The sequence below is a fragment of the Dromiciops gliroides genome, chromosome 6 (assembly GCF_019393635.1).
Source record: "Dromiciops gliroides isolate mDroGli1 chromosome 6, mDroGli1.pri, whole genome shotgun sequence".
Taxonomy (NCBI): Eukaryota; Metazoa; Chordata; class Mammalia; order Microbiotheria; family Microbiotheriidae; genus Dromiciops; species Dromiciops gliroides.
Genome location: NC_057866.1, coordinates 264,415,199 through 264,441,961, shown reverse-complemented (window position 1 = coordinate 264,441,961; position 26,763 = coordinate 264,415,199). Strand labels below are relative to the sequence as shown.

At 39.2% G+C, this 26,763-nt stretch overlaps 1 pseudogene; it reads right to left on the bottom strand.

The window, feature by feature from the left end:
• Window positions 1-1,821: 1,821 nt before the first annotated feature.
• On the bottom strand, window positions 1,822-24,071 carry LOC122731635 (annotated as a pseudogene).
• Between the last annotated feature and the right edge of the window lie 2,692 nt (window positions 24,072-26,763).

Below are 26,763 nucleotides of genomic sequence, written 5' to 3'. Positions count from 1 at the left end.
AAGCCATGGGGAGCCATGGCAACCTGATTATACCAACCTTATGGGGAGGGAGCAGGTCTGTTGACTTAAAGCATCCATGAATTTACTTTGATGAGCAACTTCTTGCCTTGTTCCTCTGGAAGCTGGGCTGTGTGGCCTTGAGGGATGGTGGGAGCTTGATTGAAGACAATAACAGGAAAAAACAAAGGCAGCAACACATGTGCATCTTGCCTGCCTGAGACCCAAGAGAAAGAGTGCTCTGTATTTGATAATGGTTTTTCACATCTTATTACTAATACATTCCCTTCTCCATGCCAGTTTCTTGGCAAAGCCATGAGATAAAGGAGGATGGAAGAACAATTAGGATGCTCTTTGGCAAATCCTTCATATGCCTGCAGAATAAATCTGAATCCTGAGTGCATAAGGGAAGGAGGTATGATGTTAGATTTGAAATATTTATTGACATGTCACTACAATTTTATTACAACTGACTTGTTCATTAAAAGCACAGTACAACAGAGCTGAAGAATTCACAAGTTATAAATTGTAATAATTTCAAACGGAAGTTTAATCAATGTAATGATGTCTGAAACAAAGAGACAAAAATGATCTAAAACACATTCATCATCAAGCAGTTGACTATTTCCCAAGCAGCCAATGTAACACACTTTAGAACATAAACTAGTTTGTAAGATCTGAATAGGGAAGATGGTGGAAGGCTATGAACTTGGAGTAACATGTCCATCAAATGGAAGCAGTGGAGTATGAAACCCAGGTAAAAAAGTTTGGCAAGGGTCGCAGCTAAGCAAAGTTTCTCCTGAGGCCATTTAGGATTGAAATCAAAGGGCAATAACAGAAAAAAATATAAGCATCTGCAAAGATTTTATAAGAAAACTTCTTCACCATTGAAGAAAATAAAGTTATCATACCTGGACTCTAACATCAGAGTCCTTTGGAATGGCACTAAGAGAATAGAGAGAAAGCATCTGAATTAGACCAAATGTACAAAAATGAGATTTCCGTTGGAGGCCACAATGATTGTGACAGTATGAGAGGATTGGATTAGGAGTTGTTATGTGTCTTTAGTTGCTGTTTTCTTTAATGGGAGCAAAAGAAGGTCAGGGGTGAGAGAGCAGTTTGTTGGGCTACAGTCTGGAGTCATTTGCTTTTCCTTGGTAACCCCTTCCTAATACAGAATCAGATCCATGGATACACACTGTCCCTAATCCCAAATGGAGTACCTATGCAATATAAAACCAATTCAAAGGGGGTCAGAGGAAGCCACTTCATATAGTTGTTAAAAAAGTGGTGGTTTTGGCTTGGATCCAACTTTGACAAGAAGAATTTATATGGGTTGAGAATGGTGGTAGAAACACATGGGTCAATTAAAAACTGTGATCAACACAATGGCCAACTATCATTCCAGATGATGAAATGTCCTACCTACCTACTGAGAGAGACGCAATGGACTTCAGGTGCAGAGTGAGATATATTTTTGGACATGGTTCAAGTAGTAAATTTATTTTGCTTGGTTATGTATATTTATGTTAAGGGTTTCCCCCTCATATGAAGTGTGGAAACTAAGATGAGAAAGAGGGAAATAGATTTGTGTTATTGAAAAAAAAAAGAAGAAACTTTTGGTTAGGATTTGAACAGGAGCTGGTTTTCTTAGAAATTGCCTCAATTTTTGGCATCTGTTCTTCTATGTGATTACTTTTATTGGAACTATCTAGGTAGTTGCTTTTATTTTACAGGTTAAGAAAAAAAAACTGTTTTCATTAGGAGAGATTTGTGGAAATGAAATCGCAAGAAATCTGTTTATGCAGAAAACCCCCAATTTCTTCATATTTCACTTCGGAACTTCAGAGTTGTTCCACTCATCTTTTTCTCATAATCTGCATCAAATTTCTCATTTTGGGCCACAGTGAAGTGGTTTTTTCAGTCACCACAATCTCTAAAGACCGACCTACTTTGAGGGAGGGCATTAAGGAGGAGGAGGGGCCAATGATAGTTGGAGGACCAATAACATTTTAATACATGTTAACAATTACTTCTTGCAATCATTAACACTAGGAAAGAAAGCCATGCCACTCCACAGGGCGAAATGAGAGGAAATGAAGTGCAAAAAAGGTTGAGCAGCTAGGTGCTGTAGTGGATAGAGCACTGCACCTGGAATTAGGCTGAGATCTGAGCTCAAGTCTTTCCTCAGACAACTAGTTTCTTGATGCTGGTCAAATTACTTAGGCTCTTTGTACCTCTGTTTCCTTAACTGTGAAATGGGGATAATAATAGTACCTGGCTCCAGGATTATAAAATGCTTTGCCAGTTTTAAAGCACTGTATAGCAACAAACTAATAGTAGTAATAATAATAATTCCCTGTTTTACTGCTTATAAGATATGTGATCTTGGATTTAATGCCCTTGGGCCTTAGTTTCTATATGTACAGAATGAGAGGATTAGAGACCTTTAATTTTTCTTCCCAATCCAACTGTTTAGATTTGCACTTTCAAACTTATGGTGCTATATGGAAAGGTAGCTTCTGTGGAGGGTAGGAGGTCACTTTGGGGTCAGGAACAGACATTTGACCATGGACAAGGCATTTAATGTCTTAATGTTCCAGACAACACTTTTAGGCTATCAATGATGGGTCAGTGAAACACCTGAATGGTATTGGTAGAAGGTCTTTCCATACTTGGGGTTTCCCCACAGTGATGAAATCATAGGGCTGAACCAAAAAAGCTAAAAATGGGGATATTCACCCTTGCGCATGAAAGGATAGGTATCCTGATCAAAAAAGGAACTTTGATATGGCTTGTAATTCACCAAGATATTGTTTTTCATTGTTTCAAAGGAGGTGCGTTGAACAATTCTGTCCAAGGTCTCTTCATCCAATTGCTTCTCTAGGAATCGCATCACTTTCCAAATTTCTCTCTTTGAGTCCTATGGATGGAAAAAGACACCTTCTGAGGTAAGAAAAATGAAGGTCCTCAGTAATAGGATGAATTAAATTTAAACCAGTTAAAGAAAAGTTCTGTGGTTTTAAAATCTGTAACTCCCTCTTCCAAATGTGCTTTTATTTGATTAGTAATATAATATTTTTCAGTGGCATTTGATTCTAAGTCATGTGGATTCCAATAGTAAGATCCAACAATCCTTAATAAACTTCATGATCTTCTTGATAAAGAAATTTAATTTAAAATTTAATAAATGTTCATTGATTTTTTCAGAGTCAGAGAAAATACCTTAACATTATCACTTGGTTTATGATGAGAAACTTATTTTGGAGATGGAATGTCTGTATATTGCATTCTCATTTCAATATTCTGCCTTCCATAAAAAAAAGCTTCCTTGGGCAGCTACATGGCACAGTGGATAAAGCACTGGCCCTGCATTCAGGAGGACCTGAGTTTAAATCCAGCCTCAGACCCTTGACACTTACTAGCTGTGTTACCCTGGCAAATCACTTAACCCTCATTGCCTTGCCAAAAAACAAACAAAGAAATAAACTCAAAAATTAAAAAAAAAGCCTCCTTATTTTCCTCTACATTTACTATTTTAGTGAGGCAGCCATAAGAGGCAGAAAGCTTGATGCTCTCATAGTGATTCAGTGGATAAAGAGCTGGACCTGGAGTCAGGAAGACCTGGGCTTAAATCTCAATTCTGACACTTCCTGTTTATTGTTTTTTGTTGGTCCTTCCTTCCTGAAGAGGACAATGACATCAGGAGGGTGATGTCTTGACATTGCCAATTAATTGGAATTTTAGTGAGGGCAGGGCTGTGCAGAGTCATCAGCTCCACTCTCTTCTCCAGAGTCATTGGGGTCCAGTGGCAAGACATAGGTCAAGATGGCTGGAGATTACCCAGATGCCTTGGGAAGCTTTGGTCTTTTGCTAGTTAGGTGACCTTTGGTAACTCAGTCTCCCTAAGCTTCAGTCTGCTCATTTAATAAGGAAGATTTTGAACTGAGGTACACTAAGGTCCCTTCCAGCTCTTAATCTATGATTCCATAAATTAAATCATGATCTATGATTCCATAAATTAAATCATGAGCTATATAATCCCAATGAGACACTATAGAGTTGATTTAGTTTACTAGAAATTTGAGATAGACATTAACATACCCAAAGTCACCCCAGTAATAAACATCAGAGTTGGGATAGGAACCCAAATCCTTGGACTAAAAAGAAGTCCATCTGAAGAATTTGAAGCAGAAATGCTTCTGTAGGATTATCATATCCTCATTGGTACCTAACCCATTGTAGCTGAACCTTCTAAGAGCCATGGTTATGCATACCTAATCTTCAAAACTAAGGTGGAAAAATCATTCATTCAATAGGTGTTTGTATCAAGGCACAAGGTTAGGATGGGCCTCTTGCATGGAAGCCCTTGGTCAGCAATTTGTCTATTTCACTTTAGATAGAATCAATCTCACGTGTCACTTGTATGAAAAGGATGAGCTGAAATATATCACTGTCTGGGCATCTAGGTGGTGCCTAGTGGATAAAGCACTGGCCCTGGATTCAGGAGGACCTGAGTTCAATCTGGCTTCAGACACTTGACACTTACTAGCTGTGTGACCCTGGGTAACTCACCTAACCCTCATTGCCCCACCAATATATATATATAGTGGAGGTTATATATATATATATATATATATATATATATATATAAAAACCTTAAATACATATAATATATTTATATTATATTTACTATTATAAATATATATTATATTATATATAATATATTTATATAAATAAATATATATATAACCTTAAAGTTACATATATATATATATATATAACTTTCAACTCCACCTCTTTTATGTCCTCATAGAACAGATAGAGTATAGGGTAATTTTTCTTCTTCTCCCACCAGCTTGTGACGTGTTCATACCAGGAGCCATAGGGCACTAAATCAGAAAACAAAATAAAATGGAGAGGAGAAATGCATTAGAAACATTTCAGGCTAGATATGTGCCTACATTTGTTTGGGATCTCTAGACATCCCATGAAGTATACCAGTTATCTGCTTTAACCCTGGGTATGGAAGTAGAGAAGGAAGGAAAAAAAGTGCTTTCTCTCCCCACTCATGCAAACTAATTGTCTATGATTGTGTGACTGTGAAACTGAGTGCCTATTTCTGGGGAAAGGGAAGTGCCCAGAAATATTGGTTACAGGTTTAGTGGAAAAACATAAAGGAAAAAGAAAGAGCATGGAAAGAGGTAGAAAGTCCATCAAGGGCAGAACAAAGAAGATAAACGTTAAGAGGAGGAAATGTCTTAGGATCACAGTGATAATACACTGTATTTACTGGTCACTTTCTGATCTATAAGGAAGGTCCTTTTTGCCATCAGTATCTTTTGTGACTCTCATCCCAGTAAATTTGTCTTAAATGATTAACCTACCATTCCCAGACATGAATTTCTCCAGGAACTCAGGAAAGGTGCCTGGCTCAGGGTCGAGCTTGTTCATCTTTTCAAAATAGTAATAGGAGACTACCACATCCTTGGCGTTCCTAGCCACATAGATGACCTGCAGGCCAGCAGCAGAGGAAATAGATGTTACAGGATCTAGAAAGCTAATGAGTTTCCCATCTAAATTTGTGGCTAAAACTACCCAAGCTTTGGGAGTGGGAAAGGTAAAGATCAAAATGAATGCTTTTCAGTGAACCGATGTAAGGCAAGCACACAGTAGGCACTTAATAAGTGTGGTTCCTTTCCCTTCTTGTACTTTCTTTATAATATCCCCATCCCAGCCTCCATCTTTCTCCCACCTCTTTTTCAGCTCTTTTTTATGTTGTCTTCTCCCATTAGAATGGAAACTCCATAATGACAGGGACCATTTTTATTTCTCCTTGTATTTGTATTTGCAGAACTCAGCAGAGGGCCTGGCATCCAGCTAGAAGTTAATATATGCTTATTGACTGATGCAAAGTTGAAATTCCTATCAGTAGTCCCAGAATTCTCCCAGGAATTTCTCTTCCAGGAGAGTGTGAGAAGACTTTCATGTTTTAAGTATCTGTCAGTGTGGCTTTCTGAGTCTTTTTTATTTTAAGCATTTCTTTTGTGCTGGAGGAAATAAATAACAGTCCTATATCTGATATGTTTTGTACAGATGGTATTTTTCTAGAAGGGATATTGTTAATATTTCAGAGACTCTAAACATGAGCCATCAACAATTTTCTACTTAGAGGCAAGGGCAGAATGAGCCTGAGAGCAATGAGAAAAATCTAATCTCATTCTTTTCCTGGATGGGCTTAGTCTACATGAGGCAGCTAGGTGGAGCAGTGGTTAGAGCAGTGGACTTGGAGTCAGGAACACCTTAGTTCAAACTTGACCTCAGATCCTTCCTTATTGTGTGACTCTAGACAAGTCACTTAATCTCCAAGCCAGGGTTGTTGTCAGGATAAAATGAGATAATATTTTTGTAAAGTGTTTTGCAAATCTTTAGGTGCTATATATCAATGCAAGTCACTATTATTATGAGTCCGTAGCCTGGGGACCTTAGTTAGAAGTTGGGCTCCATCTCTGGGCATTTAGTCCCAATATCTTCACCATATAAATAATTAAATTGTGATTTTAATAGGAAAGCCCTGCCAGGTCAAAAATATATATTTTTTCCCATCATGAAAAAATTCAAAATGGAGTCTTCAAGCTGTGCTGTAACAACCTTCTGGGTCCCTGAAAAAGGAGAATTTTTTTGAAGGAGGGACTATTTATGAGGACTTATCACTTAAGATTAAAATTATTGATGTTTGTCCTTCATTCTCAAAGAGGACCATGAGGCTGAGCTGATGTTGTGACTTGCACTGAATTGGATTTAAGTGAAGTCACCCACATCACTCCCTCCTCAAGAGCCATTTGGATCCAATGGCAAAATCTACATCAGGGTGACTGGAGATGGACCTGGATGTGTAAGGCAATTGGGGTTAAGTGACTTGCCCAGGGTCACACAGCTAGTAAGTGTCTAAGATGAGATTTGAACTCAGGTCCTCTTGACTTCAGAGCAAGTGCTCTATTCACTGGTCCACCTAGCTGCCTCTTCAGATTAAAATAAAACTGGCTGGTTGTTGAAATGGACAGTTTTTACTTGTTATCAAATTATTAAGGTAGAGGCTAAGATATTTGTATACCCTAAACCTGTCCTTTGAGGAAAAATAACCAATTTGCAGTTAGCCTGTATTCAACTCTGATCACTCAGTAAAAGTTCCATTACATTTGCGGGTACTGTGGTGTAGTGGAAAATTTGAACAGAAGTTCAGTGATTTCAGTTGTGTTCAACTCGACCCCATTTAGGGTTTTCTTGGCAAAGATACTGGAGGGGTTTGCCATTTCCTTCTACAGATCATCTGATGGATCAAGAAACTGAGGAAAACAGGCTTAAGTGACTGGCCCAGCTGGGGTCATACAGCCAGGAAGTTTCTGAGGCCAGATTTGAGTTCAGGAAGATGAGTCTTCCTCACTCCAGGCCTGGTGCTCTATGCACCATGGCACCACCTCGTGGGCACTTTGATAAGTAAACCTGGGCTCAAATCCGACCTATGCTACTTAGTTACTGTGAGACTGAGAAAATCACTTAACCTCAATGAGTCTCAGAGACTAGATGATCTGTGAAATATTCCAGGCTTTAAAGCTATTATCCTATTCCTAGTGGGGACAGTCTAACAAGGTTAGTTGATATCTACCATGGAGTGCGATTAGATTCCTATTAATGAGATTATGGACTTCACATATGTGGTATATGTAAGTGTATATGTGTATGTACAAACCCATCTGTACAAAGGCAGCTGGTGGCTCAGTGGGTAGTGTTGGAAGTCAGGGAGACCTGAGTTCATATCCTGCCTCAGAGACCATCAATTTATTCATTTGTAAAAAGAGGATAAATATCAAACCTACTTCCCTGTGTTGTTGTGTAAGGAAAAAATGAGATAATTTTTGTAAACTGCTTCATGAACCTTAAAGCATTGTATTTGTATACATGTGTATATATATATATGTATATATACACACATACATGATATATTTTAAAATGTAATAATGTACAAATAAAGAATATACAAATATAATCATATAATATATACACATAAATATAGTATGTGTATATATACATATATTTAAATTATATGGTTATCATATTTTAATTAATACATGTATTATATAGAATATATACATAATTTATAGATGTAATTATATAAGAATGTATTCCAAATGTATGTTATACATGCATGTGTATTTGTACACATATGTATACATATATAAACAATACACAAATATACATATACATACACACATGCATGTGTGTGTGTAATTTGAAAAAATAATGATTAATAACCGATATCTTGGGGTTCCCAGTTTTCTACCCTTCTTTCTTAGTCTTTATTGACCTACTTCCTCCAAAGGCAAGTTCTCCTCAAAGTGAGATTCATCTGAGTCAGAGAGTCTTGGGTGGAGACATCAGTTTTTCTAGATAGATGAAGGACTTTACTGATGAGATCTGGCCTGCACGAAGCAGTTTTAGGTGGGCACCATTGTGCTCCCATCAACTTAGGTGGGGGTGTAGATTCTTTCTGTGATGCCATTCTTACCAAGGTTTGGGCGACCAGAGTCATGTGTGCCCAGCTTTCTTTTTGATATAACATACCTCCAAATCATGTCAACCAATTAGATTTGATCGTTATGTGATGGACCTCCTACAGTTAGAAGGGTATATAAAATGAGACACCATGACCATTAGGGGTCTTTGGTCTGAGAGAGATGGCCAAATGACCATCCTTTTATTTATAAATTGTTGGCCTATTAATACAATGATTAAATTACCCAGAAATGATGTCTCTCATATTTTTAATTGTCATAATACACTTGTAATTTTTAATATGTAATTCTGCAAGGCTAAACTGTTTGACTTTTTGGACCCTGGCTGTCCCTTAAAACATTATACACTCTTAATTGCTGGAGTTGGATTTCTCCAACAATCATACCAGCAGCACTCCATCTCTCATCTCCATGCCTTTGCTCAGGTAATCTCTAACTTTTGCAATGAGTTCTCTCAGTTTTGTTTGTTTTCAAGATCCTGGTAGCTTCCTTCAAAGATTCATGCTACATGAGCATTTTCTGATCTCTCTAGTTCTTACATGTTCTCTTTCCCTTTTGAAGATACTTTGTCTAACTGAACTTCTTTGGAATTTACTTAGCTGGTACGTGGTCTGCTTTTCCAATAGAATATATAAGGAATTGGATTAGTGTGTCTTGGATCAGTTTGAGTTACAGGGTGTCGGTCATGGTTTGAAAGCAACTGAAGGGGTTCAGAGAACTAATATTTGTCCAAGTAAGCATCAGCAGCCCTATCCTGGTGGCCTAAAAAAAGTAGTCTTGCTCTTAGGGCTCCCTCTTTGACTCTGCCCTTGTGACTTCTTCCAGAGTGCATTGGAGCAAAGGATTTCTCTCTCTTCTCCTCTCCAGGAACATAAATGCAGACCAACCACATGTGCTTTCTTCACATGACAGAGGCATACATGAGTTTGCATGAGCCCAGGGAGGTAAGCTCAAGGACACTGTCTTTGAACCCCAACACTTTGTGTAAAGAGGGGGTGTTATGGGGATTTAAAGTGCATATGCAGTGTGGTCCTAGATTGCAGCCTTCTGGCCAGATTTTCTTCTGAAACATCAGCTTTGGTAGTTTTGGGGAGCTTCGATAACCTCAAGGTTCAGTTTCTGAGTTTGAGAATTTGGCGATCAAAGCCTCTAGAGAGGGACAATTTGTGGATGCAGTATGCTCCCTGGAAGAAAGGAGGATAATCTGCATGGTGGCTGCTCAGTGTCTGACTTCTAGAGCAAAGCTGGGGAACTCGTTAGGCAGGTCCAATGGGAAGGTCCTGAAATGTTCAGCAAGATGCAAAGTATGATTATTCCCTTCTGGGGAAGTCTAAACCAGGGGTTGGAGCTGCTTCTTTTTGTTCTGGTCATGAGCTGAAGATGATTTTTATAATTTAGAATACAATCCAACTTAATTTAAAAATGTAAAAACCACTTTGAGATCACAGCTAGTACAAGAATAGTTGGCTGGACAGATTTGGCCCATGGGCTATCTGTTTTTACCCTTGGTTATACCCCAGGTTGGCATTTTATGTCCTGTGGGGACTGTGGGAAAGACAGACTCCCCAGAATTACAGAGGGCTGCCTAGGTAGCAGTTTTCTTCCAGTCAGAATTGATAGATTGTGTATGAGCCATATCTGCTATGAAGGCTTTGCCAGTTTTTCCCCTAAAGGTCAGGAAACTGTTCTTGAGACAGGATTGGTGTAGGAGGCAAAGGTTTTCTGGTTGCTTATGGCACAAAATGTCCATCAGCCTCAGTGGATGTTGTGCACCCCACTCAAAACATCCTGCTGATCAGGTTCTATTCTGTTTGGAGATGTTGTTGTTTGGTCATTTTTGGTCATGTGCAACTCTTTGTGACCTGATTTGGGCTTTTCTTGGGTAAGATACTGGAGTGCTTTGTCATTTCCTTCTGCAGTTCACTTGACAGATGAAGAAACTGAGGCAAAAAGGGTTAAGTGACTTGCCCAGGGTCACACAGCTATTGAGTGTCTGAGTCTGGCTTTGAGCTCAGGTCTTCCTGACTACAGGGTCAGTACTCTCTCCACTGTGCCTCCTAGCTGCCACCTGTTTAGAGATGAGTGGGACCATTTGTCCTTGCATCCTTCCTGTGTATTCTGCCTAAGGTTAAGCAAGCCCTCATTTTTTGTTATTAGATGGCCTACTTTCATTCTGATCCTCAGCCTGAAGCACCAGACCAGCCGGAGTCAGACCTTGCCTATAACAGAGATTCTTTGCAAGGTGCCCCAGCCTCAGGGTTCTGTAACTGTTAATGGGTTTGTATCTTATTAATACAGTGATGTGTTTATAAATTTTCTCTGGTGTGAAAATAATGGCCATCCCCTACTCATTCCCCATATTATACACTCAGTATGTAAGAGTCACAAAAATGAGGATTTAACTTGAAACTGGTAGAAAATTAAGCTGAAAGTCATGCTTAGCTTACTTCCCTCTCTATACCCTTAGGATTGTGGGTAGTGAGGGAAGGTAGGTGGTAATACAAACTTGCATCATCTATGAATGTACCATTTAAAATCACTTTCACAATATGGTCCAAGGCAGGTGCTATTCTCTAGATGAGCCCTGAGTCTTCTGCCCCCTAGTCTGGTGTTCTTTTTATCTACACTGCTCCTCAGGGGTGTGGCTACCTTGCTTTTATTCTCCCAGAAATTCTTGGGAAGGAGGGAAACTGGCAGATGAGACTTCACAAACTGAGGAGATGACATCTTTTCTAAATCCTCTGTACCTGGGAAAAGTCCATTTGATACATGCAGAAGTTAGATTTTCCTCTTGAAATTTCTACCATCTGGTCTTAACTGATGGATTCCCTGCAACTTCCCCCCCCCCCCCCGCAACTTTGTGAAAAGTATTATCTGCTTGGGAATTCCAACCCACTCTGCAGTTATGTTTGCCTTTTCTTGTGCTGGAAAGGCTGGAATGGAATCCCTTCCCCTCCATCTCTCCAATTACTGTGTAACCTCACCAGAGTTCCCCCGCTTAATAAAAGGAGGGGATTGTGTCTTAGAGGTTCCCTTTAATGGTCAAGGAACTACCGTAGCTCAGAATTAAGAGCAATATTCTTGCTTATGACATTGTCTCTGCTAATATGACTCCTCAGATTTGAACTCAGGTCTTCCTGGTCCAAGCTGGGCCCTCTATCCATTGCACCACCTAGCTGCTCCCCTGAAAACACTGCAGGTCCATATATTGTATACTCTCTCCTTGAAGTAATTTGTGTAGAAGTTATAAAATCAGAGGTAACATGGCCTGGGTTTGAAGTCAGGCTTCAACTTCTACTTCTTACACTTCAAATTTGACTTGGGCAAGTCAAGTAATATATTGAGCCTCAGTTTCCTCATCTGTCAAGGAGGGGGTTGGACTTGATTGGCCTTTAAGGCCTTTCTAGCACTTAGTCTCTGCTTCTATTAGATGCTTTGAAGACCAGAAGTACATTTTCCAGGTTCATGTATTATCTCTTCTGCAATTCCAAGTAATTTCTATGGAAGCTGATGGTATGGAGAACAAAGAATATATTTCTGGTCTATTGGTGTGTTTCATCAATTGGGAAATGTGATTTTGTTTTTTCAAAGATGGGGTCTCCCCTCCCTCTCTTGCCTAGGCTGTAAGCTCAGCAGTCACTTGCTAGGCTGATCAGTATGGAACCTTTAACTTGCTCTATTTCTCCTACCAGGGCTGGTTTAACCCTCTTTAGACTGCATGGTGGAACCTTTGCTCTTAGCGGGCCTCACCTTGTGGATGCCAAACATTGTAGACACCCTCCTGTCACTCATAATTCCCCAAATGAAGTGATTCTAGCCTCTTCAAAGGCCTCAGCTTACCCCAGGGAAGGGAGTAGAGCTGTTTGCCCCCACACTGAGCATGGACCTGTGATTTTGGTTCTCAAGTGTGGACCTATTAGAATACTCTTCCTTTTTCCAACCACACATATGTGTGAGGCTGGATTTCCTTCAGGCAAAATAACATTGCAACAGATTGAATGCAGAAGCAGATAGGAGAATTCTTCTATTAATGTCTTCTATTAAGCTGGACATTAAGTTTTGACAAAAATATGTCAAGCAATATTATTTTCTAGCTGATTTCTAAATTATTTCTATTTTTAAAATTTCAAATTAAAAATTATTTTCAAAATTTGAAATTTTTTCATAAGTTATTTTAAGTTAACATGTGATGGGTTTATTACTGTTATTTAAAAATTTTATCAGTTTTAATTTCAAGTACATTAAATATTCATGGAGATCATATAACCCACATAAAAACAAGCTTTTGGGGGTCCTCAAAATTTTTTTTTTCTTTTCTTTACTTTTTCTTTTGGTGGGCAATGGAGGTTAAGTGACTTGCCCAGGGTCACACAGCTAGTAAATGTCAAGTGTCTGGGTCCTCAATAATTTTTAAGAGTGAAAAGGGGTCCTGAGACCAAAGTGTTGGAGAGCCACTGGTATTAGGTAATGTTCTGGTGAGGAAATAACTTCTACCCATGTAGTCTTCACCTTCTCTGTAATGTATATAGTCTTAGAAAGTTGCCTTGATACTAGTATGTTGAGAAGTTTGATGACCTGTACACAATCACACAGCCAGGATGGGTCAGAGGCAGGATTTGAACCCATTTCTTCTTGACTTTGAGGTAAATTCTCTTGTCTACTCAGCCAATTACAGACATCCTCACCTGCCTGTGTGTTTGCCTCAGGCAGTCCATTTTGACATGGCCAATTAGCATTAGAGCAAATGTGTGTCTATTGGAGGATCTTCACTTAACTTCAGTTTGCCTCAGTTTCTTCCCCCATAAAATGGGAATAATAATAGCACCTACCTCTGATGGTAGTTGTGAGGACCAAAGGAAACTTAAAGGTTTATGTGAAATTTTTGCTCTTTAAAGAAGGGTGTGGGGGAATGAGGAAGGGGGCATTGCAATGTAATTGAGAGAACACTGTACTGAGCTCTAGCAAGCTTTGAGCCCTGGATGATGACTCTTGACCAAACAAGTTGTTTTATTTTGCTTGGAATCATTTTCTTCTTCTGTAAAATGGGTGGATGGACTAGAAGCCTTCCAAGGTCTCTCCTAGCTTCAAATATCACCCTATGCCATTAGAACCATGATGACTCACTTCTTTAAAGAGCAAAAATTTCACATGTACCATTGAAATTCGTTCCAGGAACTGCTAATTCCAACATTGGCACACGCTCAAGAATTAGAATGTTTCCCTGTTTTTCAACATCACCATCATTTCTAATCAAGTCCATGATTTCACTTACCCATGTGGTACCTGAAATAAAGGCAAAGAACAGTGCAGTCATCCATTCAACTTGTATTCAAGGGTACAAGCAGTAATGAGGGGCTTAGTTGTCAGTGGCTATAAGGCTGGATTTGAGTCAGGAAGAACTCACTCTGAATCCTGCCTCAGTCACTGCTTAGCCAGGTAACCCTGGGAAAAGTGAGCTGCTTTCTGCCTCCATTTTCTCATCTGCAAAATGGACTTAACAATAGCAGTTACTTCCCAGAGTTGTTGTGAAGATCAAATGAGTTAATATTTAGTAAACCTTAAAGTGCTGCATAAATGTTAGCTCTTATTATTATTGTCATTATTTTATTGTTGTTATTGTTCATAGTCAGTAAGTCAATAAACTTATAAAATTATATTAAGTACCTATTATGTCACTGGCACTGGGCTGAGCACAGGGGACACAAAGAGAGGCAAAGGAGAATCCCTGCCCTTAAGAAGCTTCCACTCTAATGGTGGAGACAACAAGCAAACAGATACACAGGAGAAAGAGGACAGAGTTAACAGAAGGAAGGTACTGGAATTAGAGGGAATGGGAGGGACTTGCTGGAGCAGATGAGGGTAGCTGGCAGTTATGCAAGCACTTTCAAGTTTGACAAGCCCTTTTCATATATACTTTTATTTGTTCCTCACAACAGCCTGGTGAAATAGCTTTTGTTGCTGAATTGTTTTTCAGTCGAGTCTGACTCTTTGTGACTCCATTTGGGGTTTTCTTTGTAAAGATACTAGAGTGTTATCTCCAGCTCCTTTTACAGATGAGGAAACTGAGACAAGCAGTAGTAAGTGACTTGCCCAGGGTCACTCAGATAGTAAGTGTCTGAGACTGGGTTTGAAGTCAGGAAATGGGTCTAACTGACTCCAAGTTCAGCAGCCTATCTATTGTACCACCTAGATACTGTTAACATTTCATCCTCACACCAAGCCTGTGAGATACAGTTTATCTATCATCTATCTATTTTTTTTTTCTCTCTCTCTCTCTCTCTAATTTTTTTCCTTCCCTCCTCTTACCCCACCCTCAGGTGGCAAGCAATCAGGTATGAGTTATATATGTACGATTATGTAAAACATTACCATATTCATCATTTTGTACAAGAAAACTTGATTAAAAGTAAGTGTGAGATTAAAATTGGATATTAGATCATAAATCTACCCTACTTAACCTTTCCCTTAATTTATCTCCCAGACTAGTAAATGGAAGAAGCTTCTGGTTTTCTAGATAGAACTTTTATTGTATGGTAGTCACAAGGTGATGTTGATTAGAAGGATAGGAAAGTAGAAATACAATACAAATCGTCTTAAGTCTAGGCTTAGTCTATATTCTGTATAAAACTCACCAAAAGCGGAAGGCCACCTTTGGGGCAAGAGACCGAGTCAAGCACGTGTTGTTAACCAAGAGCCGGGCCGAGTCAAACTCCAGTCTGCGTCTGTCTGTGCAGCGCAGCCAGGAGACCAGCGGAGCAGGAAAAAAGGCCCCACTTCGGTTCTCTCCTTGCCTTTTAAGCTTGCACCCTGGAAGTCGAGTGCTTAGCAGGCAATCTGGCGTGCGTCGCAGGTGGACTGGTGTGCGTAGCTCATGCTGTTGGTCTCCTCCCCAAAAGGGTGGTCCTAAGAAAAACTGGTGTCTCTCCATTATCTAACCGACTGTTAAAACTTTTTACCACATTTCCCTCTTTTGTTCCTCAAGAAACAAAATATTTCCTTGACGGAACAGTAAAAATAATATAATAACTATTGCTAACTAATAATATGTGAAAAAATTTAAAGGGAAAACACAGCCAGTATGCCAGTACTTAGCAGTTAAAGGCAGAGGGTAGGGGAAATTTCTTACCCAACTGAAAGATCAGAAGTGAGGTTCAGCTTTCCTCTTCGTGGTCAGCCATCTGTTAAGGGCTAAAATTCTAGCTAGTCTGTCTAAAATATCTTATGAGTGGTCGCCAATAAATTATAAGCTTTAGCAAGAGTTAGGCTTTTAAACATTTATTAAGGAGAATAAGAATTTGGTAAAGAGAGAGAAAGGCCTAGATTCCTATCTATTAAAGGGAGAGCACATTTCTAGCTCCTCTCTCCACCAGAGTCCAAAGGAAAGAGAGCGAGACTGAGCGCCAGTCTCTTCCTTCCTCCTCCCACTCGCCCGCGTCACTTCCTCACGCCAAAGAAAAGACTCCTGGTCTTGCCCTCAAAGACCTTCGCTTCATGGGCGGAACTCTTCTACAGTAAGTCTCCAGCAGGTGGCATCATTCCAATCGTTACAATAGGCAATATAGCAGTGTCTACTTTAAACTGCCATATCCTTAAAGAGTTATACTACAAAACCATTAACATTTGGTGCATTCATGTATTGAGGTATTATTTCTATAGAAAAAATTTCTTCCTAAATTAAAAGTTTTCCCTTTTACAGGGAGGTAAAATGATGATTTATTCACATAAGGACATTTTGCCAATATTTGTTTCATATTATATAGTGATACCCTTGTGAATATTTAAATGATTGAGAAGTAATTACTTGTTTCAGAATGGGGTTTGGACATAATTCTTTTTTAAGATCCAATTAGAAGCTGATGTGAAACTGGACTCTGAACTCCAAGTTGCTACCAAATCTTTAATTGCTCTAAATGCACCATTACTTTCTTTTCTTAAAACTTTGTGTCCCAACTTCTTTTGCTCCCTCCTTCCTCCCCACCCCCCCAAAACTCAAGTAATTCAAGTAGGTTATACATGAATAGTCATGTAAAACATCTCATTTCCACATTAGCCAGGTTGTGAAAGAAAACAGACAAAAACAAAGCTTGAGATTAAGGAGGTATCAAACAAAATTATGCTTCAATCTATTTTCAGATACCATTAGTTCTTTCTCTGTAGAAGGATTGCAATTTTCATAAGTCCTTCAGAGGACTACATTGGATCATTGCATTGCTGAAAATAACTAAGTCCTTCATGACAGATTATCTTACACTATTGTTGTTATTTTGTATAGAGTACATTTCACTCTGCTTCAGTTCATGTAGGTATTTCCACATCTTTCTGATAGCATCCTGTTCATCATGCTTTTTTTGGTTTCCTATAAAATAACTAACAAAAAAGAATTATGTTTCAATCTGTATTCAAATATCATTAGTTATCTCTCTGTAGATGGATTGCATTTTTTTCATAAGACCTTCAGAGTTGTCTTGGATCATTGCATTGCTGAAAATAACTGAGTCATTCACAGCAGAACATCTCACAATAATACTGTTCTTTTGTATACAGTAGATTTCACTTTGCATCAGCTCATGCAGGTTCCTCCAGGTCTTTCTGATAGTATCCTGCTCATCATTTTTTTTTTATTGTAAGCTACAATTATATAGTACTTTAAAGAGAGATTTCCTTATAATAAACCCATGAGGTTGATTATAGCAACAGTAATAGATAACTTTTATATAGTACCTTAAACTCAACAAAGAATTTTCAGCTGTTTCCCTCTGTCCTATTCCCTTCCCATGATATTTACTCTATTTTCTATCTTCTTTTACTCTATTCCTCCTCAAAAGTTTTTTGTTTCTGACTGCCCTCTCCCCTGCTCTGCTTTCCCTTCTTTCACCCTTCCGTCCTTATCCCCTTCCCCTTCTTTCCTTTTTTTTTTAAATTTATTTTTTTGCAGGCAATGGGGGTTAAGTGACTTGCCAGGGTCACACAGCTAGTAAGTGTTAAGTGTCTGAGGCCGGATTTGAACTCAGGTACTCCTGAATCCAGGGCCGGTGGTTTAACCACTGTGCCATCTAGCTGCCCCTTTCCCCTCCTTTCCTGTGGGTTTAGATGGATTATTCCACCCAATTGGGTTTGTATATTATTCCCTCCTAGAGCCAACTCTTATCAGATTAAGATCTTTGAGCTAATAATGATGTGTGCGTAAGGCTCCTTCACTTCCCCACTCCTCCCACATCTCTAACCCCACTCCATATGCTTTCCTGCTTCTTTCATGTGAGATTTAACCCCATTTTACCACTCCCCTATCCTCTCCTCCAGTGTATTCCTCTTCCCCTCAATTTTACCCCAAAGATGTCATCATGGGGCAGCTAGGTGACACAGTGGATAAAGCACCTATCCTGTTCCCAGGAGGACCCAAGCCCAAATCTGGTCTCAGATGCAAGACACTCATCAACCCTGACCACCCGCCCCCCCCACCCCCAAAAGAGAGAGAAATAAAAAATAAATGCTTTACAGGTATCATCCCTTCATAATCAATTCCCACCTGTGACCTCTGTCTAAATTTATTCCTATCATCTACACTAATACGCAGAACGCTCTTATCATTTAGACATATCATCTTCCCATGTAGGAATGTAAACAGTTTAACCTTTTAACATCTCTCGTGATTTCTTTTTCCTGTTTATCTTTTTATGCTTTTCTAGGGTCTTGCATTTGAAAGTCAAATTTTCTATTCAGTTCAGGTCTTTTCATCACAAATACCTGAAAGGCCTCTTTTTCATTGAAATCCCATTTTTTCCTCTGAAAGATTATAATCAGTTTTGCTGGGTAGGTGATTTTTGGTTGTAAACCCAATTCCTTTGCCCTCTGGAATATCATATTCCATGCCCTCTGATCCTTTAATGTAGAAGCTGCTAGATCCTGTGCTATCCTGACTGTGGCTCCACAGTATTTGAATTGTTTCCTTCTGGCTGCTTGCAATATTTTTTCCTTGACCTAGGAGCTCTGGAATTTGGCTATAATATTCCTGGAAGTTTTCCTTTTGGGATCCCTTTCAGGAGGTGATCGGTGGATTCTTTCAATTTCTATTTTACCTTCTGCTTCTAGAATATCAGGGCAATTTCCCCTGACAATCTCTTGGAAGATGCTGTCAAAACTCTTATTTTGATCATGGTTTTCAGGCAGACCAATAATTTTCAAATTATGTCTCATGGATTTATTTTCCAGGTCAGCAGTTTTTCCAAGAAGATATTTCACATTGCCCTCTATTTTTTTTATTCATTTGAATTTGCGTCATCATGTCTTGTTTTCTCTTAAAGTCACTAGCTTCCATTTGTTCAATCCTAATTCTTAGGCAATTATTTATATCAGAGAGCTTTTGTCTTTCCTTTTCCATTTGGTTTTTCAAGTTGTTGACTTTTTTCTCATGACTTTCCTGCATCATCCTCATTTCTCTTTCCATTTTTTTCCTCTACCTCTATAACTTTATCTTCAAAGTCCTTTTTGAGTGCCTCTATGGCCTGAGACAAATTCAAATTTTTCTTGGAAGCTTTAGGTAGGGGCCCTGATGTTGCTATCTTCTTCTTAGGGTGCACCTTGATCTTCCTTATCATTAAAGAAGCTTTCTATGGCTCACAACTTTCTCTGCTTACTCATTTTGCCATCTTTTACTTGACTTTTAACTCCTTCTTAGTGTCGGGTACTGCTTCTAGGTTATGCTGTCCCAGGCTTCAGGGGGTCCCAGGTGTTATGAATTAATGAGGGGCAGCTTCTTCACTTGCCTGGACTTTTCTCTGGTCCCAGGCCAACTTGTTAATTAACCAGGCAGAAATACTCTGTGTCCTATTGGTTGTTGGCTCCAATGAGCCTGCACTCCTCCCCCACCTGGGCTGCCACCACTCAAAGTTTCTTCCTGGTTCCCAGCTGGGGTAGGGCATCCAAATCTCCCCTTAGCTCCTGCTTATATACCCCCATAGACTCAACCCCAGCCAGCCATTCAGTCCTCTCACCAGGCAGTGAGCTTAGTTCTAGAAGATGCTGGTACTGTAGCTGATTTGGAGGCTTGGGGTTAAGTTTCTCTGGTGCAGCCTGCCTGTGGCTGGGTTTGTGTTGGTGGGATCTCAGGGCTTGACTCTATTTCCAGCCCGGCTCCCCCTCCAGCCAAACTTTCAAACTGTCTTTGGCTGGAAAATCATCTCAGCCATCTTTTTCTGGGTTCAGCTGCTCCAGGAGTTGTTTTCTGGTTCTTTTTGGAGTTTTTTTGGAGTAATTGTGTCAGAAAGTCTGAGTGTTTACTGCCTTTCTTCCTCCATCTTGGCCTGTCTATCTATCATCTTCCTTCCTTCCTTCCTTCCTTCCGTCCTTCCTTCCTTCCTTCCTTCCCTCCTTCCTTCCTTCCGTCCGTCCTTCCTTCCTTCCTTCCTTCCTTCCTCTATATCTCTCTCTCTCTCTCTCTCTCTCTCTCTATCTATCTATCTATCTATCTATCTATCTATCTATCTATCTATCTATCTATCTATCTATCTTCCACCTGAAGTAGATGCTGCAAGTGTTACATGCTCATTTAACACACTGAGAATCTGAGACTCTGAGCTGGCATGCTATTTTAGGGAAGACTCAGGGCATGCCTATGTCCCTCAATACATATGAATAGTCTTGCTGTGCACCTGATTGAAATGTCTTTTGATTGATGTCCAGGCTTTGTTCACACCTATGCTTGAATTATTCAATGAGATGTGTTCTGACCTGGTAAATGCAGGGCTAAGTGGAGATGAAGGAAGTCTTAGGTACTCTCCTCTCCTTCCCTCTAAGTTTGTTCAGTCCCACAACTTAGATGAGGATTATAGCATTTAGAACTGGAAAAAGTCTTAAAAGATTTTCTAGTATAACCTGCCCCTTATCTCCACCGTTAAGAGTAATTTTTTTTTGTTTTGAACTTATCAAACTTCAACAAAATGAAGATCTTCATATACAAAGGAAAACATAAAAGGAGGTTGTTTCTTAAAATGTGACTTTATTATATGTCTGATTTAAAACTGCATCTATTAAATCAAACATCATAGTACTAACACTTCCTTCCTTGTCAGTATTCCCTCATGAAATTCTTTCTCCTCTTTCCTATATATTTAAAAAATATTCTAATGATGTTCTTTTCTATCTTTTCCTTTGTGGAGGACACCCCATTATTTCTTCTCCACTCCTATCTAGAACTCTCCTCCCCCAATATTAACCTTCTCTTGTGACAAAAAATATAGTTAAAGAAAATCCATCTTTTTACCATGTCTGAAAACATATTTCATCCTGAACCTCTAATCTATCACCTCTCTGCCATAAGTCCTCTGGACTTTTGATGGCCATTGAATTGAACAGAGTTCTTAAATCTGCCAAAGTTGTTTTCTTTTATACTTTCATAGTCACTGCATGAATAATGCTCCTGGTTCTGCTTACTTTTCAGTGAATCAGTTCATAAAAGTCTTCCTAGATTTTTCTGAGTCAATGTCTTTTGGCATATTTTTTGGTGGGGCAATGAGGGTTAAATTACTTGCCCCAGGGTCACACAGCTAGTAAGTGTCAAGTGTCTGAGGCCAGATTTGACTTCAGGTCCTCCTGAATCCAGGGCTGGTTCTTTATCCACTGTGCTGCCTAGCTGACTCCTCTTTCGTTATTTCTTGTGGCATAATAATATTTCATTATGTTCATATATTCAAATTTGCTCCTTCATTCCCTAATTACTAGGCACCTCCTTTGTTTCTAGTTGTTTGCTACAGCAAAAGGTATTACTATAAATATTATTGTACTTAAAGAGCCTTTCATTCTTTCTTTGGCCTCTAGCATATGTTTGGTAGTGGTAGGGGCAGTTAGTTGGTTCTGTAGTGATAGAGTGTTGCACCTGGAGAGAGGAAGACTAATTTTCCTGAGTTCAAATTTGGCCCCAGACACTTACTAGCTGTGTGACTCTGGTCAAGTCACTTAACCTAGTTTGATTCAGTTTCCTTATGTGTAAAATGAACTGGAGAAGGAAATTACAAATCATTTTAGTATCTTTGCCAAGAAAATTCCAAATGGTGTCATGAAGAGCTGGACATGACTGAAACAACTGAAAAATAATGACAATAGCAATCTTGGAAAAATTTGACTTGGCTGAAAAATGACTGAACAACAACTGGTAGTGCTAAAAAACAATTGAGATTCAAAGTAGTCATGAGGGTTACATTTATATCTCTAACCATTTTCATCAACAAAAGGTAAAAACTACACATTACTAAATAGAACATGGATCTAGAAAAGGCAACCAATAAAAAATTCCATTTGGACACAAAAATAAAAATTCTGAAAATCAAAGAAGAGATAATAGAAAACAGAATACTCTAATAAATAAATTTACAAATAAAATTAAAAGCTTTTTTTTAAAGTGAAAAAAATAACTAATTTCACCATAAAGAAGAAAAGAAATTCTCAAAACAAAAAGTTAAAAAGAATCCAAATAGCAAATGATTGGAAATTGAGGGGATATCTACCAATTTGGGAATGGCTAAAGAAGTTGTGGTATATGAATGTAATGAAACACTATTGTGCTGTAAGAAATGATAAGAGGATGGATTTCAGAAAAACCTGGAAAGACTTACATGAATTGATAATGAGTGAAGTGAGCAGAACCAAGAGAACATTGTACACAGTATCAACAACATTTTGTGATGATCAACTGTGATGGACTTGGCTCTTCTCAGCAATGCAATGATCCAAGAAATGCCAAAAGACTTATGATGGAAAATGCTCTCCACATTCAGAAAAAGAACTATGGAGTCTGAATACAGACTGAAGCACACTCTTTTCACTTTTGTTGTTGATTTTTTGTTATTGGTCTTGTTTATTTTTTTCTTTCTTATTTTCCTTTTGTGCTGGTTAATGTGGAAATATATTTACCATGATTGTAATATATAACCTATATCAAATTGCTTACTGCCTTCAGGAGCAGGGAGGGAAGAGAGTCTGGGAGAAAAATTTTGGAACTCAAAAAATATCTTTACATATAATTGAGAAAAATTAAAATAAATAAATAAAAATTTAAAAGATCAACAACATATGAAGAAGAAGCAAATGAAACTATTCTAAACTATTTTTTCCAATTATCTGTCAACAAAAATGACAACAAATAAAATGACTGAATACTGACAAAAATGTAAAATGCTCAGGGCAATAAAATGAGGAAAAGAGAATTCAAACAATTTAAAAATAATTGAAGTTCCAAAGAAAAGAACCCTGGGTCCTAGAGGCAGAGGAGAAAAAATAAGAAACAGTCATGAACAGGTTTTGGAAGGAAGAGAGATGAGATACATGGTCACACATCAAGCACAAGAAGCAAGAATCCTGAGATCTCTAGGCTACAGGAGGAGTGTAACAATATTGGAAAGAGAAGCAATGAGAGTGAGGAGAAAGCCACAGTGATTTCCTTGTAAGCCCAGATCCACTGACAGATTTACATGTCCCAACTTCCACTTGTATAAGGCATTGTACTTTAAATGGGCTTTCACATACACCATCCATTTGATGCTCACACTAACACTGTGAGATATGTGTATAGGTAGATACAGACATATGTAGATATGCACACATAGGCTAGCTAAGCAGGTGTTCTTAACCTGGGGTCCAACAACTTGGTCTTATATTTTTCAATCAACTCTGATTATGTATGTATGTATGTTTGTATGTATCTATTTATCATCTATCATTTATCTGTCTATCTCCTCTTTGTATCCATCTCTATCTCTGTCTGTCTTTCTGTCTCTCTACCTCTCTACCTCACAGGGTTGGTGTGAGGATGAAATATTATTCTTTTTTTTTCCCCGCTGGGCAATGAAGGTTAAGTGACTTGCTCAGGGTCACACAGCTAGTAAGTGTCAAGTGTCTGAGGCCGGATTATTTGAACTCAGGTCCTCCTGAATCCAGGGCTGGTGCTTTATCCACTGTGTCCCCTAGCTGCCCCCGAAATGTTATTCTTGAAGATATCTAGTTGGCACAGTGGATAGAGCTCTTGGCCTACAATCAGGAAGACTCATCTTCCTCAGTTCAAATCTGGCCTTACTAGTTATGTGTCCCTTGCTAAGTCAATTTGCTTCAGTTCCTCCTTTGTAAAATGAGCTAGAGAAGGAAATGGCAACCACTCCAGTATCTTTGCTAAGAAAACCCCAAATGGGATCATGAAGAGTTCGAAATGACTGAACAACAACAAAATTACTATTATTTCACAATTGCATCAGAGTGTCAAAAATCAAGTGCTCTGTGAAGATTGAAGGGGAAAAGGTGGTTGCCAATGTGGGGATAACGAAACATGAATTTCGGGCAGAAATCCCTTTTAAAGACATGATACCCACCAGACTTTGGCTAAGTGATGATCCAAACATCATCTGGCCTGCATTGGAAGTGCTCAATTCTTTCCCAGTTGTATGTAAAGGCATAAACCATGGGGTAGCCATGGATAGTCTTTGGATCACGTCGCAAGTAATCTTCTGGAGAAATCATTCTGGAGTTAGATGGTGGATGTATCAATTGCACAACTGAAGATTCAAACCAGAAATGTGGTCAGCAAAACATTGTGAATAAAAGCAGAAATTCCTATGGGTTCAGGATACATTGAGAAGGAAAAAATATCATTAACTTTGAGGGTCTTGTACATGAATAGCAGATGAAAGGATGTAAAGCAAGTTAGGGGGTCCATGAATACCAGACCAAGTAGTATGACATTGTTTGTCCTTCATTCTTTTTTTCTTTCTTTTTTTTTTTTTTTAGTGAGGCAATCGGGGTTAAGTGAGTTGCCCAGGGTCACACAGCTAGTAAGTGTGTGTTAAGTGTCTGAGGCCAGATTTGAACTCAGGTACTCCTGACTCCAGGGCCGGTGCTCTATCCACTGCGCCACCTAGCTGCTCCAGTCCTTCATTTTTGAAGAAGACTATGACATTGGGGTGATGTCATGACTTGCAGTGAATTGGATTTAAGTGAGGGAGGGTTGTGCAAGGTCACCAGCCTCACTCTCTCCTCCAGAGCCATCTGGGTCCAGTGGCATGATATACATCAGGATGACTAGAGATAGAGATGTTTTAAGGCAGTTGGAGTTAAGTGACTTGCCCAGGGTCACACAGCTAGTGAGAGTCTGGGGTGAGATTTGAACTCAGATCCTGTTGATTCCCAGGCCAGTGTTCTGTCCACTGTACCTCCTGGCTGGCCCTGGCCAACCTGTGTGAATATTATCCTGAAGATTAGTGGGCTTCAGAGTGAGAAGCCATGGCATGAACCCAAAGAAATGTGATCAAATAATCAGAATGTGGGAATCTAGGCAGCATCTTCTCCTCTTCTCCTATATTGGAGCTTACCTCCAACATAACCATATCTACTCCTCACCTAGGGATAATAACACAAGTTTAGGAGAAAGCTTTTAAGAGTTCTGAGATAAAGCAGAGAACATGAGATGAAATGTGAAAACTTGCTACTTAAGCTTGCAGAGAATAGCCAGTGTTCAAATCAACCTCCTATTTAGATAAAAAACCATCCTCCCCTGGCTTGAATTACCATGTCAGATCTGTGGATATCATTTATTATAATGCACAGATCTATATCACCCATTAGTCAGACTTTGCTTCAGATTCAGTCTTTGGCCAGAGAGAAGAAAGAGGCTTCCTTCATGAAGATGGTGCCTGGGATCTAGTGAAGGGTTCCTCAGGGATTAATAATATAGAAAGCCCCCACTTTCCCATGGTCCCAATTCCCATATTACAAAAAGCCAAAACATTCCCCCCTTCCCTTCATCATTTTGCTATGCATTTTTTCTCTAAAGGAGGTATATTTTGGCAATAGAAAAAGATGGAATTGGGGAGCTTTCCCCATATTCAAATGGAAAAATGAAATTGTGAGGTCAGTACTGAAGGTTTAAGTCCCTGGACACTCTCTGATAAGATTTACATTGCATTTAGCACCATGCAAATGTGTATTAAGTATTCCCATTGGGGATATTGTTAATGGAAGCTGGGGCGGGCTGAAGAGAGGTGGGGAAGATGAGGTAGGCCAGGCCTCCAAACAGCCCATTGATGTGCACATTGTGCACTGGATGTCCCAGAGATATCACAGCATCAATGGATACAAAAAAGAATTTAATTTCCCCCCAAATCCCTTCCTTCTTCCAAAGTTTCTTATTTCTATTTTTTTTTAATAAGGCAATTGGGGTTAAGCGACTTGCCCAGGGTCACACAGCTAGTAAGTATTAAGTGTCTGAGGCCGGATTTGAATTCAGGTACGCCTGAATCCAGGGCCAGTGCTCTATCCACTGCACCACCTAGCTGCCCCTCTTATTTCTATTGTGAGAAAATAATAGGGTTTTGGGAATACCCAAAGACCCCTGCTGGTGGGGATTGATTGGATCAAGATTGATTGGATTGACTGATTTAGCTGATTAATTCACTTAACGTTTTTTTTTTTTGTTTTTTTTGTTTTTTTTTTGGTGAGGCAATTGGGGTTAAGTGACTTGCCCAGGGTCACACAGCTAGTAAGTGTTAAGTGTCTGATTTGAACTCAGGTCCTCCTGAATCCAGGGCTGGTGCTCTATCCACTGCGCCACCTAGCTGCCCCAATTCACTTAAAGTTAATTCAATTAAAACCACACCTGCCTGGCCCTCAAGAGGGTGTGTTCTCAGAGGATGTGAACTCTGACCTCAACCCTCAAGTACAGTGAACCAATGAATTTGGGTGATGCTAGCCAATTAGCTTGAAGCAGTATGTAAGGACTGGCTCTCCTCCAGACCTAGAAAAAACTTCCATACTCAGTTACTCTCAGTTAGACTCTCTCGGAGGTGCTCTTGGTGGCAGAGGACTTGGAGGAAGAAACAGGTCAGGCTGAGCTCTATTTCTCCTCTAGGCTTCTTAACTTTCTGAGCCAGGTATTCTCTTTTTACTAATACTTGGTATGCTTTAATAAATGCTTAATGCTCAAAACTGGTGCTAAAGCTTCTAATTTATAAGTAACGAATATATTAGAAACCCCAGCTAATTTTCCCCAAACTTGGGACAGAAATAAAGCAGCCACATATAGTTTTACATGCCATACTATCAAAGGTTCTATCATCCTGTTCATCTCCAAGGTCTGGAAGCTCAGCATTATTCTTGCTTACTCACTCTCCCATGCTCCACATATCCAACCAGTGGCCAAATCCTAGCATTTCTATCT